The 12,293-nt window shown below is 41.8% G+C and overlaps 1 protein-coding gene across 2 annotated transcripts in view; it reads left to right on the top strand.

Annotated features, from left to right (window-relative positions):
• The first annotated feature begins 9,575 nt into the window (after positions 1–9,575).
• Positions 9,576–12,293, top strand: part of gal3st3 (galactose-3-O-sulfotransferase 3) — a 29,261-nt gene continuing 26,543 nt past the window's right edge. The window contains exon 1 of one of the 2 annotated variants that reach the window (XM_035993541.1): positions 9,576–9,949. The gene's annotated coding sequence lies outside the window, so the exon portion shown is untranslated. The remainder of the gene's footprint in view (positions 9,950–12,293) is intronic. The other variant, XM_031304475.2, reaches the window with a different exon arrangement.

Genomic DNA, 12,293 nt, shown 5'->3' with positions numbered 1-12,293 from the left:
TCGGTTAAAGGTGCTTTAAAGATGTTTTGTCTGTCATCCAAGAGACTTCTTCAGTTCTGACTGAACAATAGGGAAACACATATTTAACCTCTGTGGGGTCATTGTTAAGATAATAGATACCGCTTCGTTCGTTAGTACTCCTGGCTGTTGTTAAGACAGTCATTATGGTCGTTAGAGACACCCGAGCCCAAGTCTGAAAGACCATCATTGGCATTCTCACATGATGTGACATCCGGGAGGGACACGTCACATGTATGTGACACACATGTCACATCCGGGTTTGTCACACCCAGATGGATGAACTGCTCAAAGTGTAACTCTCGCCAAAATGCAACCTAGGGTCTTTTTGTGAATGTACCCGAGTCAAACTTTCGTTTAAAAGCATATTTAGGACGGAATCGCCACTTTTAAGATTTACCGTATTTTTGTTTTTCGGTCAAATGGCCTTTTGAATGGGAGTCCTAGGGACACTTTTATGCTAGCCTCAAAATAGCTATTTTTAAAACACTAAGAAGGCTTGACACAACATGAAACTTTGCTCAAAGTATCACCAGGGGCTCTACACATTAACGAAAGCATTGACAACATTGTTTGTGTACACATAGTTTACTAAAAAGAAAGGTTTTGAGCAACTCGCGTTAGCAGTTGTTGTTTACACTATCTGCCATTTTCCCAGTCAAAAATAGGCGATCTCCGAATGTGAATGAACAGACTCCATAGGAGAAAATGTCATTCCTATATGAGGCTCCTTTTTCAACTACAAGGTCAATATTGTGTTTCACTAACGACAAAACAACGAATTATCCGTGCATTTATATGGAACTAAGCTTTTGGAGCTTTCCATCTTTACTCTCCTCCCTCGACTATTTTTGACTGGCTGAGAAAAACAGCCAGTGGAAAAACAACAGCTACGGTGAGTTGCTCAAAACCTTTCTTTTTAGTAAACTATGTGTACACAAACAATGTTCTCAATGCTTTTGTTAAGGTGTAGAGACCCTGGTAATACTTCCAGCAAAGTTTTATGTTGTGTCGAGCCTTCTTAGTGTTTTAAAAATAGCTATTTTGAGGCTAGCATAAAAGTGCCCCTAGCACTCCCATTCAAAAGGCCATTTGACCGTAAAACGAAAATACGGTAAATCTTAAAAGTGGCGATTCCGTCCTAAATATGCTTTTAAACAAAAGTTTGACTCGGGTACATTCACAAAAAGACCCTAGGTTGCATTTTGGCAAGAGTTACGCTTTAACAGGGGAGGAGGTCTTATAATTTGGTCTTATGTAAAGGTCAGGATAAAGGCCTCATGTGTCACACCAGGATAGAGAAACCTGTATCCGAGTGTGCCACAACCGGATTGAGAGACCGCCTCTTAACAAGGGAGGAGGTCTGCAACACTACTTATTCCCAATTACAATGCTGTCCTTTCTTCTCTTTCCAGGAAACTAAACAAACGTTCACATTTGGCCTTATCTGAAACGTGGTCGTTCAGACTTGGCCTTGACTTTCTCCAGTGACCATAACAACTGTTGTTACAACAGCCAGGAGCACTAACGAACAAAGCCGCATCGATCATCTTGACAACGACCCCGCAGAGGTTAAATAGCTGAGTTTCCCTACCGTTCATTCAGAACTGAAGTCGTCGCTCGGATAAGAGACAAAATGTCTTCGAAAGCACGTTTCACCAACTCCAGTTGCCCTTGATTTGAACCCTTCGTTGGATAACTATGACCTGGATGACTGAGAACCTTCACAGATGTGTCCGTTGTTGCGTCAAAACAACACCAAGAGGCCACTGTTTTACACAGAAGAAAGCAGAGTGGCAGCTCAGTTAGAACACAGCTTCTTCTGTTTGTGGTGGCTCATTGGCTTTGACCTTTGACCCATGCTCAGTAATATGACCACAGGCTTTGAGAGGGCTGAGACAGTGTGCACCAGGCTCAAAACACTGCCTTGTGTGTGCGTTTTGCTCTCCATCTGACACACATCGTCCACACAGCAGCAGCAAATTTATTCTGCACATGGTAAACTGTCTAAAACCTTTGCCCTTATGTTGATCCTCGGCGCTGAGCTCTCCGTTCAAAGGAGTGGAGGGAGAACTGTGGTGACACCTGAGCCCAGGGGAGGGGGATTTCACTAACACACACACACACACACACACACACACACACACACACACACACACACACACACACACACATATGTACAGAAACACACACACACACACACACACACACACACACACACACACACACACACACACACACACACACACAAGAGACCACAGAGCAGAGTGAAACTGAATCACTACACGAACATTGTCCACAACAGATTCAGAGAGAAAAAAAAGGAGGAAAAGAGAAGAAAGTAGGGATGGAGGGAGAGAAAGAGGAAGAAAAGGTATGAGGAAGCAAAAGGAAGAAGTTGACAAAGAGAAGTGTGTGTGTGTGTGTGTGTGTGTGTGTGTGTGTGTGTGTGTGTGTGTGTGTGTGTGTGTCAGAGGGCAGTCTGCAGCCACGCTGACAGGACGTGTTGACAGCTCTGTTTGGAACAGTAGAGGTTTTATCTGAACTAAATGAGGCACTATCCCCGCCCTCCTCCCCCTCCACACTATTAGCACTGACCTGGACTCTTTTATTTTTCTTATTTAAAACTTGAAGAAGGTGAAGCAGCTCTTGTTTCAGCTACTAATGCAAGGAAGCAAGGCGAGCAAAACTTTGTTTTTAGAGCGGGGAAGAAATACACAGATACAAAAAGGACTGAAACGCATACTATAGCCAATGCAGAGACCCAACAGGTGTATCATGAACAAATGTGTCTTCAACAGCTTCACCAACTTTTGCTTTAACCCTTGGTGTAACAGATGACCTATTGTATTAAATGATATTATATTAGATAAGCAGGTCAAAAAATTAGGCCACATGGTGCTTTGTGGACTTTGTAATCAATTATAAGACCTGTGATTGAAAATCAATTTAGGACAGTAGTTTAAAATCCCAAATTATTACCATTCCAGTAGCTTCATAGCAGCTACTAAGTGGACCTTGTAGTGTCGTTGTTTTATGAATCACTGTATCCAAGGTCTTGAATGAACTTTGATCCTCAGCCAACAGAGAGAGGGAGAGGTCCTCAAAGTGTTCAGGAAAAATTTAAATTTGAACATATAAAATTCTAGGGTGGTGGTGGCGCAGTGGATATGACACATGCAGTGGATCAACACGTTCTCACACCCATCTCGTAAGATATGGACGCTTGGTAAGGTGCATTTGTCGTTTGACGCTAAAAGTCTCCTTTAGCGCTTTAAAAGAGAAGACACACCAGCCCGATAATCGGGCGTCAGGCCGTCTGGCCTGGTCCGTGACTCGAGTCTGTTCGGTGTGTCCCGTGCCGTCGGCCGTCCAAGGAGCCGTCGGCATTCATTTGGGCCGACCCGACATGTTCAGTCGGGGACAGGGCAGTCGGGACTCGCCCGGAAATGGGGAGCGGATGAGCCTCTCAAAATCTGACGAAAATCTTTTAAACTGACCTTTGTCAATCTGAAATTAAGACAGATTCAGCAACTGCATGGCCTATTTCTCGCTTAAAATGTTTTCAGAAACACGTTTCGGTGAACTATTTTAGTACAATATGAGATCGTATTCTGAACAAGCCGCCATGACAGTCTGGCTGTGAATTTCCGGAGAAAAAAGAACCACGTGACGCATTCGTCCAATCAGCTGCTAGTCTTCATTTTCTGGGAAATAATCACTGTTAATGGAAACAATACAGAGCAGCGCCGCCTGCTGCTATGGAGACGTATTACGTTTCGCGCACACGCAGAGCGTAAGCTCAAGTCGGCGTCGCCTCAGTGTATTCTGAGGCATTTTTTGGACCTCGGGACCCGACTGATCAGTCCGACTGGCTTTTCTGCCGACGGTCGGCCCGTCTGGTTGGTGTGTCAGGGCCCTTAGTAAACGTGCTTGGTCGGGACTATTGCTGTCCCTTTAGCGCTATAAGTGAACGTGCTTGGTATGTTAAGGAAAAGGTCGTGGGTAGGCTTACGGTTCTGTGACACGCGGGAGGAAAGAAAAAAAAAACTATAGCAAGCATGACAAGCGGGACGTGAACCCCACTCTCCTGGGTGAAAGTCCTGTGTTTGACCCATCCACCATCCCAACCAATCTCCTTATGCGGGAATTTGCCCTTACATAGTACTCGCTAAATCCTATTTAACTGCTGCTCTCCCCGGTGCGTTACACAAACACGCTGAAAGACGCCTTTTTCGTCGCATCAGACGCTGACAGCCACTGTCCAAACGTCCTTATTTTACGAGTTCGGAATGAGAACGAGTTGAGTGGATATGACACATACCTTTGGTGTGGGAGACCCAGGTTCGATTCCCACTGCGATACATCAACCAATGTGTCCTTGAGCAACACACTTAACCCCTAGTTGCTCCAGAGGCGTGCGACCTCTGACATAACAATTGTAAGTTGCTTTGGATAAAAGCGTCAGCTAAATGACATGAAATGTAATGTAATCTATGACAACTGGGCAAACTGTCTGCTGAGGAAGATCGTGTAATATGACCAAAAGCTCCAGAATAGCTACTAAAGCCAATGCAGAGATCTAACAGGTGTATCAGAACAAAGGTGTTCTTTCTTGTTAGAAGTCTGGCTATGAGTGTTTTTTTTTTTTATAAACTGTTGTCTGTTGTCAAATTAACTAGAGACAAATGTATTGACAGGAAGCCTCTTACACTAGATATATATTTTAGATAAAGTTCTAAAATGTTACAATTGCACCCAGATTTCTGACCTGTTTGGTTCATTCCAGAGACAATGACGCTCAGATAACAGATATTTCAGTGCCACAGAGTTTTAACATGAACTCGTTAAGTGGCAGGAAATTGTAGGCCATCCCTTTATTTATTAATGTATTTAACATATTAAAGGTTCACATTTTTTTCATGAAAAGTGCCAGATTGCGAAGAATGGTTCATTATAGTTTTTAATTTGTTTCTAATTTCTATACTTGATGTTGTCCTTGAGAGATTTGCATGTCAAATTCATTCAGGAATTTTGCACTCCAACTGAGATTTACATCACAAATTAAATTTGCATTGTTCTTCTTCAGGGACAACCAACAGCAAATAAATTACAGTCACACAAGGAATTCAACTTGGTTCCTCTTACTTATTAAACATAAAAATATGTTCATGAACGACAACAAGGGGACTTTTTTTCCCCAAAGCAGATGTTGAACTAAGTCACAGAATCAAGTAAAAAACAATCAAGATTGTGCAGGCAAATTGATGAGCTTTGTGAATCAATATGGCTCAATAATTGTGTTGTTAATACATTTGGTAAGTAAAACATAGTCAAAACAACAACAACAACAGTTTTCAAAACGAGTAGAGTATCACTGCTTTCAGGTTAAAACTTCATATCTCTACCTTGAAATTGATTTTTGTTGTTTTTATTTGGCTGTGCAACTTTTATTAACGTTTATCCAAAAGGTTTTGAAGAGGTTTCATAAGCCCTAATTTGCTATATTTTAATTGGTCGAACCATAAAAGATCCATAAAGAATGTCAAAACATGAAAACACAAAAGTTTATTTTTTAAGAATGTCCAAAAAAGTCCAAGTAGTATATGAAATAAAATTCAATTTAATAACATGTCTTTGCTGGAGCCTGACAGATTGCAGTGATGGCAATGAAATTCAGTGATAAAGTTATTAAAGTTAATAGTTATAAATAGCCTACATAGTGTGCACTGATGTCCAGTGTGCCTCACAACAAATTAATAGCTTGGCTGATCCCAAAGGGAATCAAACTACTGTATTTACACTGGCCTTGCTTTACCAGCCACACCGCATACAACCTCATGACGCTGAATTATTCAGCTCCTCAGAGGAGGGGCGGTGGGGCCTGTTAGGGTGTGACAGACCCTGCAGAGGTCAGAGTAATGTCACAGCCCAGCCTGAGTGCTCTCCATGTCGCTGATTGCACCCTGACAGCTCAATTGGAAGATGAAGCCAAGCGTGTCCGGGGGACGGCATCTAGCAGCGGAGCCCCTCACCTTCTGCAGGCGTACAGGGAGCAGGGGCCATGTTTGTAAAAATGCATGGTCTGTGACTTTGTCCTGGTTTCACTTCTTTTTCCGAACTATAGACGAAACACAGAAGACAGGTCTGTAGCATTCATTCAATGGAAAAATGATGGACATTCGCTTTTGGTATATTGTAGAGAAACTGAATAAGCTATTTTGTCAGTCACAGAGTGCAAGACGCTTTCAAATCAAAATCCTGAGTATCTGCTATGATCAAGTGAAAGCCAAATGATCATAAAATACATGTAAAAAAAGAGTGAAACTCCTCTTGCGGATAGCTCATAGAAGTAAATGCACTTCAGGATAGAAGTAGCCTTAACAAATTCTTGTACATTTTCCCTCTTGTCATTTTTGCCTGATTCCTGTATGGATGAAGTCACTAAAAGTAATTATAGGGTGTTGTGGTTGTGGATCTTAATATATAACTACACTAGTTTCCAAGCAGAGGGGGTGACTTATTAAGAGCTGTCTTTATAGCTACAGTGAACACATGACATTTGCTAAGAAAACAAAATCAAATTTAGAAACACCTCTCCTTGCATTTTCCAATTAAATCAACTGCAGACCATGAAAAAGGCGGGAGAGGAAACAAAATCATCCATCCATCCATCCAACCAATCCAGTCCATTCAGCACAGTGGTGTCATGTATTACTGCTCACCCACAAACCAGCTAAAAACAATGAATTATAATGTCACTGAGGTGTTTAACAAGCTGTGGACAAACTCTACAGCTCATCACAGAGAGGATCAATAGGAAGAAGAGACAACATTAAGATAAGATAAGATTAGATAAGATAAGCCTTTATTGTCTCCTATAGGATAAATTTGTCTTTGGCAGTCGGGGGAACAAGAAATGGTGGACATCGCACATAAACACAATAAACATACAGTAAACATACATTAAAAACATAAGCACACATTATATCATCCAAATGCGTTCAATAAACATCCAATAAACCTCACACAAGACCCCCCTACCTTCTCCCACACTCACAGAAGAAAGAGAAAGAACCCACAGCACATCCTCCCCCTCATATTGCACTTAATTCTACCCAGATTGCACATTTCCCGTTAAATCATGCTATGATCAATAACTTATGTATTGCACAATGCCCAAATGCACAACTGCACAATACCATAACAAATAAAAAATATTACACCAGTGCCCTACTAGATATTGCACATCCCACAACCATAATGGTGAATACCACAAATATTACTCAGCACATTAAAGCCCCCCCATCCAACACACACACACACACACACACACACACACACACACACACACACACACACACGCACACGCACAGGCGCACACACACACACACACACACACACACACACACACACACACACATCTTATCTCTTATTATTCAGTAGTTTGATTGAACTACTACATTGTCTAATCAAAGTCTCCCGTTCCTCCCTGGAAAATGTACCCATATGGAGGACGCAATATGCTGCACTGTGGCTACCAAACACAATACCTCATTTAATCAGTACGCCCCAGATTATACTAAAAAAAAACAACTATTACAGAGCGACACAAAGATAACATCAAAAAGTAGTGGGATTTAAAAGCCAGAAAGCACAATAAGGTCACCAGCTATAAATTGTCTTTTAAGTAGGCTACCAGAGACTCATTATAAGTCTATACTGGAACTGTGTAAGAAAACTATGATAATAAAACAAGCAAGTCTTTTAAAACTTGGTATTGAGTCGCAGCAACTTATAATGACTAACTTTAGAAATGATATACAGAAAAGCATACAAATAGGGTCAAATAAACCTATTCAGTATAGTCAATATAAATGTAGATGAGTAATACTACAGAATATAGAGAAAAATACAATGGATTTAGGTGGACTGCAGTGTGCACAGACACATTTTGGGCCCAAATGTCACAAAACTGGGTGTGAGCATCAAGAAATTACCAAAGTGCCCAACAGAAAGGGCCTTTTTGAAAGTATTTTGTTTGCCTTTTATTAGATAGTGTGCAGTATACAGCTGACTGTAAATGAGGGGAAGAGATACGGAATGATATGCAACAAAGATCTTCAGGCGGGCTTGGATCAGGGAAGTTATGATAGTGTCTTAAACCCCTAAACCCCCAAGATACCCCTGCAAGAGACCATTAAAGGGGCGCTCGAGCCAGTAAGTATTGCACTTCCATAATGTTGGAGGACTCACAAGAAACCCATTTAAAAAAAAAAGAATACTCAATGCTCAGCAGGAGAAGCAGATATATCCTACATTTCCCATAATGCAACTAAATGCATCTTTCAAGGGTTATCAAAGGTTATTTACTCAGCCTTTAAAAATCTCTTCCAGTACCACACAGAAGATTCAACTGTTTTCACAAGGCTGAACTCCCCAGGAAAAATGACAGTATCAAAAACAGTATTGTTTGTTGTTTGTTGTTGTTTTTTGCCTTACTATAATAAGCTTATCCATTGCAGTGTCACAAAATGGATTTCCTTTTTACCGGGTGATTTTTAAGCATTTTTGAAGGGAATGTTGTCATGACAATAGGGGGCATGTGTTATGCTGGAGGGCAGTATCAAACCAATTTGGAGGACTTGTGGGTATTTTTTGTGAGTAGCCTACTCCCAAAAATAAATAAACGTATCTTCACAATTTTGTATCACTTTTAGAGGATAACAATCCAGAAACACTTGGAGCAGGAAACAGTTTGTAGGAACAGAGACAAAAGCTTGCTATTATAACAATCAGTATACTCAGTAATTACAATAACATTCTCTGTGAGGAAAAGGTTTACAATAATGCATGAGGGGGGCCCCATTCACGGTTTTGCCTCGGGCCAATAATCACTAAATGAGCCCCTGGCCTGCTGTAAATTTACATATCAGTCACCTATCAACTTCCAGTTCAGATTCAAATGACCTTTATTTGCATGACAGATGGTTTCATATTGAAGCTCAATACAGTAGCAAGACACATGTAGCTCATAATAAAGACACAAGCAGTATTAAAGCCTTCAATTCCATTCAGTTCAAAGGGCTTTATTGACATGGGAAACAGACGTTTACTTTGCCAAAGAAAGTGTGGAATAAAAAACAAAAACGTACACACAATAATCTAGATCTACAAAAAAAGTTCTACTAGAATAAAGGGTAAACAGAGCTGTGTAACATTAAGCGTTCACATTGAGCCTTCACTCACTGTGAGTCATTATAGGAATAACTTACCAAAGGAGATCACCTGGAGCACACTGAATCAGGCAAATATTAAATAGAGCACAGTTATATTATCATTATCCGTTAGTAGGTGCGTGTGTGTGTGTGTGTGTGTGTGTGTGTGTGTGTGTGTGTGTGTGTGCGTGCGTGAGAGAGATAACCATATTGCTGTGTGCGTGCGCAAGCCCAGTAGTAGGCTACTCATCCCCGCATCACAGGCACAAACGCGCGCGCATTGGCTGGAGAGAAAACAAGAGAAATAGAGATTGAGAGAGAGAGAGAGAGAGAGAGAGAGAGAGAGAGAGAGATTGAGAGAGAGAGAGAGAGAGAGAGAGAGAGAGAGAGAGAGAGAGGCGACAGTCTCCCGTTTTGTTGCACGAGGAGTCGCGAGGAGCCTCTGATGACAGACAGACAGCAGATCTGCTGCCTCCCTGACTGCGACACCTGAACAATCACCAAACAGATGAAGGGGAGCCAACTGTAGGCGAGAAGAAGGAGAAACAGAGGCTTTCCTAAAAAATAAAGAAAATAAATAAGAAGAAGAAGAGGAAGAAGAAGAAGAGGAGGACAGGAAAGCGGGGGCAGGCAGCAGTCAGCCGGGTGGCCGGGACACGGAGCCCGTGCAGGGGGAGAAATCACCGTCACATCACAGCTCCGAGATGACAAAGGTGGGTGACGGTGTGTTCCCATTGTGTAATATCAGCATCCCTGTCCTACATGGCACCTCTAATCTCCACAGTACAGTTGTAGTAGACATGTCTGATGTGGAAAAACGGGGCCGGTGTGGAACATTTTGAGGCGTTTATGTTTGTTTCTGTTGTGCCGGTGCTCCGCTTTCTTCCTCCGTGCACCGTGGTGGAGACAAATACGCACCGACGAGCCGCGTTTCAATAAAAGCGGATTATGAATGAATAGATGACACTTTGTCTTCAGGAAAATGTATTCACCGCCCGACATGTGTGCCATTTGGAGATGTGCGGCGGAGTGATTTAATTCAGCACGTCCCCAAAATCTAATCTGATCTGGCCCACATTTAGTGGTGTGAGACCTCTTGAGGAGATTTTGATGTTGTTTATGTCCCGTTGCAAGCGTCGCGTGTGTGTTGAGGAGGATGATGAGGGAAGAGGTTTATCGTGCTCGTCTCCTTGAGCGCCCGAGGCTTGTCTGAATAATTGATTTCGCCTGTTCAGTCAGATTATGTGTGTGAACACCTATACCGGCAAATTAATTAAACTGCACGCAAAGATTAACCGCACAAGATTATCAGCGTCAACCCTTTTTTGTGCACCCGGAGGAGAGAGGGGGGGGGGTCAACAATTAATGCTTTATTGGATGTAGTGGTCCCAATTGTTGCATGCTGTGTGTTCAATATTTTCCATAACGCAGATTTGATTCCTCTCCATTAGTTGATTGGTTTGCTGTTGGGTGCAAGTTGGATGAAGTTTTTTTTTTCTCCATCTGCCCTGTTTGGTGTCACCAGCAATCTGCTATTTTGTCAATATGTCACCCAGGCTTGTATTTGCAGCAGATGACAGGATGAATCTGGCAACATTTTAGTTATTGATAATAAAGAGCTACAAAACCAGTGCAGGGAGATACAGTACATAGAAAAATGGTTTGACAGGATTCAACAGAATTTGATCAACTCTGGATTGAGCATAATGCTGACAAAATAAGGCAAATGAATAGATTTGACAAACGTCAGAAAATTATGGACAGCAGTCAAGTCGAGTCAGTCTTATAGCACAAAATCTGCATCTGCATTTTGCAGTTTGAATAAAGAGTAAGTCAACTAAAAACATCCCTTAAGCAGAGGAAGGGTCCTGCTTCCAGCACAGACAGACAACACAACATTTGTCATAAGTCATTTATCAAGCTTCCAGCTTCTCAAATGTGAGAGAATGTGCTCCTTTTCTCTGTGTGATTGAGCATCATCTGTTTTTTGACTGTTAGTTGGACAAAAAAAGCAATTTGAAGACATCGGGAACCCATGATGGCTCTTTTTATTATTAAACAAACCATCAGAAGGCACACACATCCATTCATAAATTCTTTGCAGGTGCTGGATACACTGACATATCTCGTTCCAAGTTATTATTTTGTGGTCATGACGATGTTTTGACCACAGATGGGTGGACCTGACTACTTTTCGAAAATAATCATTAGATGTAGCTCTATTTGAGCATAATCTGGACGAAGGACAAATGTACTCTATTCCTGCTCCTGTCCTGTCTTTCTGTCTGTCTATCTGTCTCCTTTCTTTGTGTCTGTCCCTCTCCTCCTCTGTGTCTTCAGGAAGTAGGTTAGGAGAAGGGAGGGGAGGTGACTTAATAAACCCTTTTGCGGCAGGTCATTTACAAGTACAGACCTGAAAAGGTTCCTTTTTTTTCCTGGCCATGTCCGCAAGAAAGGCACAAGACCGAATGATGAATGTGTGCTCTGTTTGGAGAATAGCAATGCAGGGAATAACAATGGAGGCGGGGGGTGGGGGGCATACACACACATACACAAAGTGTCTTGAAAAAAGTCAATATGATAAAGTGTGTTGTGCTAAGATATACTGCATCGTTGTGTTAAACCTCATCAGAAGAGTCTTTTCAGACTGAGGGCGCTCTTTAAAGGCAGACGCTCTGGGAAAGGAGTTTATACATTATCAGACTATGATATACAGCTCTGTGGCCACTTACTGCACAGTACAATGTCCCTGAAAATGGTCAGGCCCCGAGCCAAAACAGAAGCACTGTTTACAGCTTCCCCGGAAGCAGAAAGACTCAGAAATGTTGCTATGTTACATAAATTCCTCCAATTGTCCTAAGTCACTCAGGCTGTTTGCTGATGTTGCATTGGAGTTGAATGTTTGATGCTTCAGAAGCCAGTACGGATAATGCCTAAGTACCTTTGAGCAACAGAATCTGAACCCTATGTCGATAAAGCAGTAAAATCAGCACACTTAATAAAACAATACAAGTTACTAAACTTCTAAGATCAATAGATCATTTTTCATCAAGTAAA

The sequence above is a fragment of the Sander lucioperca genome, chromosome 17, assembly GCF_008315115.2.
Source record: "Sander lucioperca isolate FBNREF2018 chromosome 17, SLUC_FBN_1.2, whole genome shotgun sequence".
Lineage (NCBI taxonomy): Eukaryota > Metazoa > Chordata > Actinopteri > Perciformes > Percidae > Sander > Sander lucioperca.
Note: the sequence above shows the minus strand (reverse complement) of the source record. Positions and strands in the feature narration are given on the sequence as shown.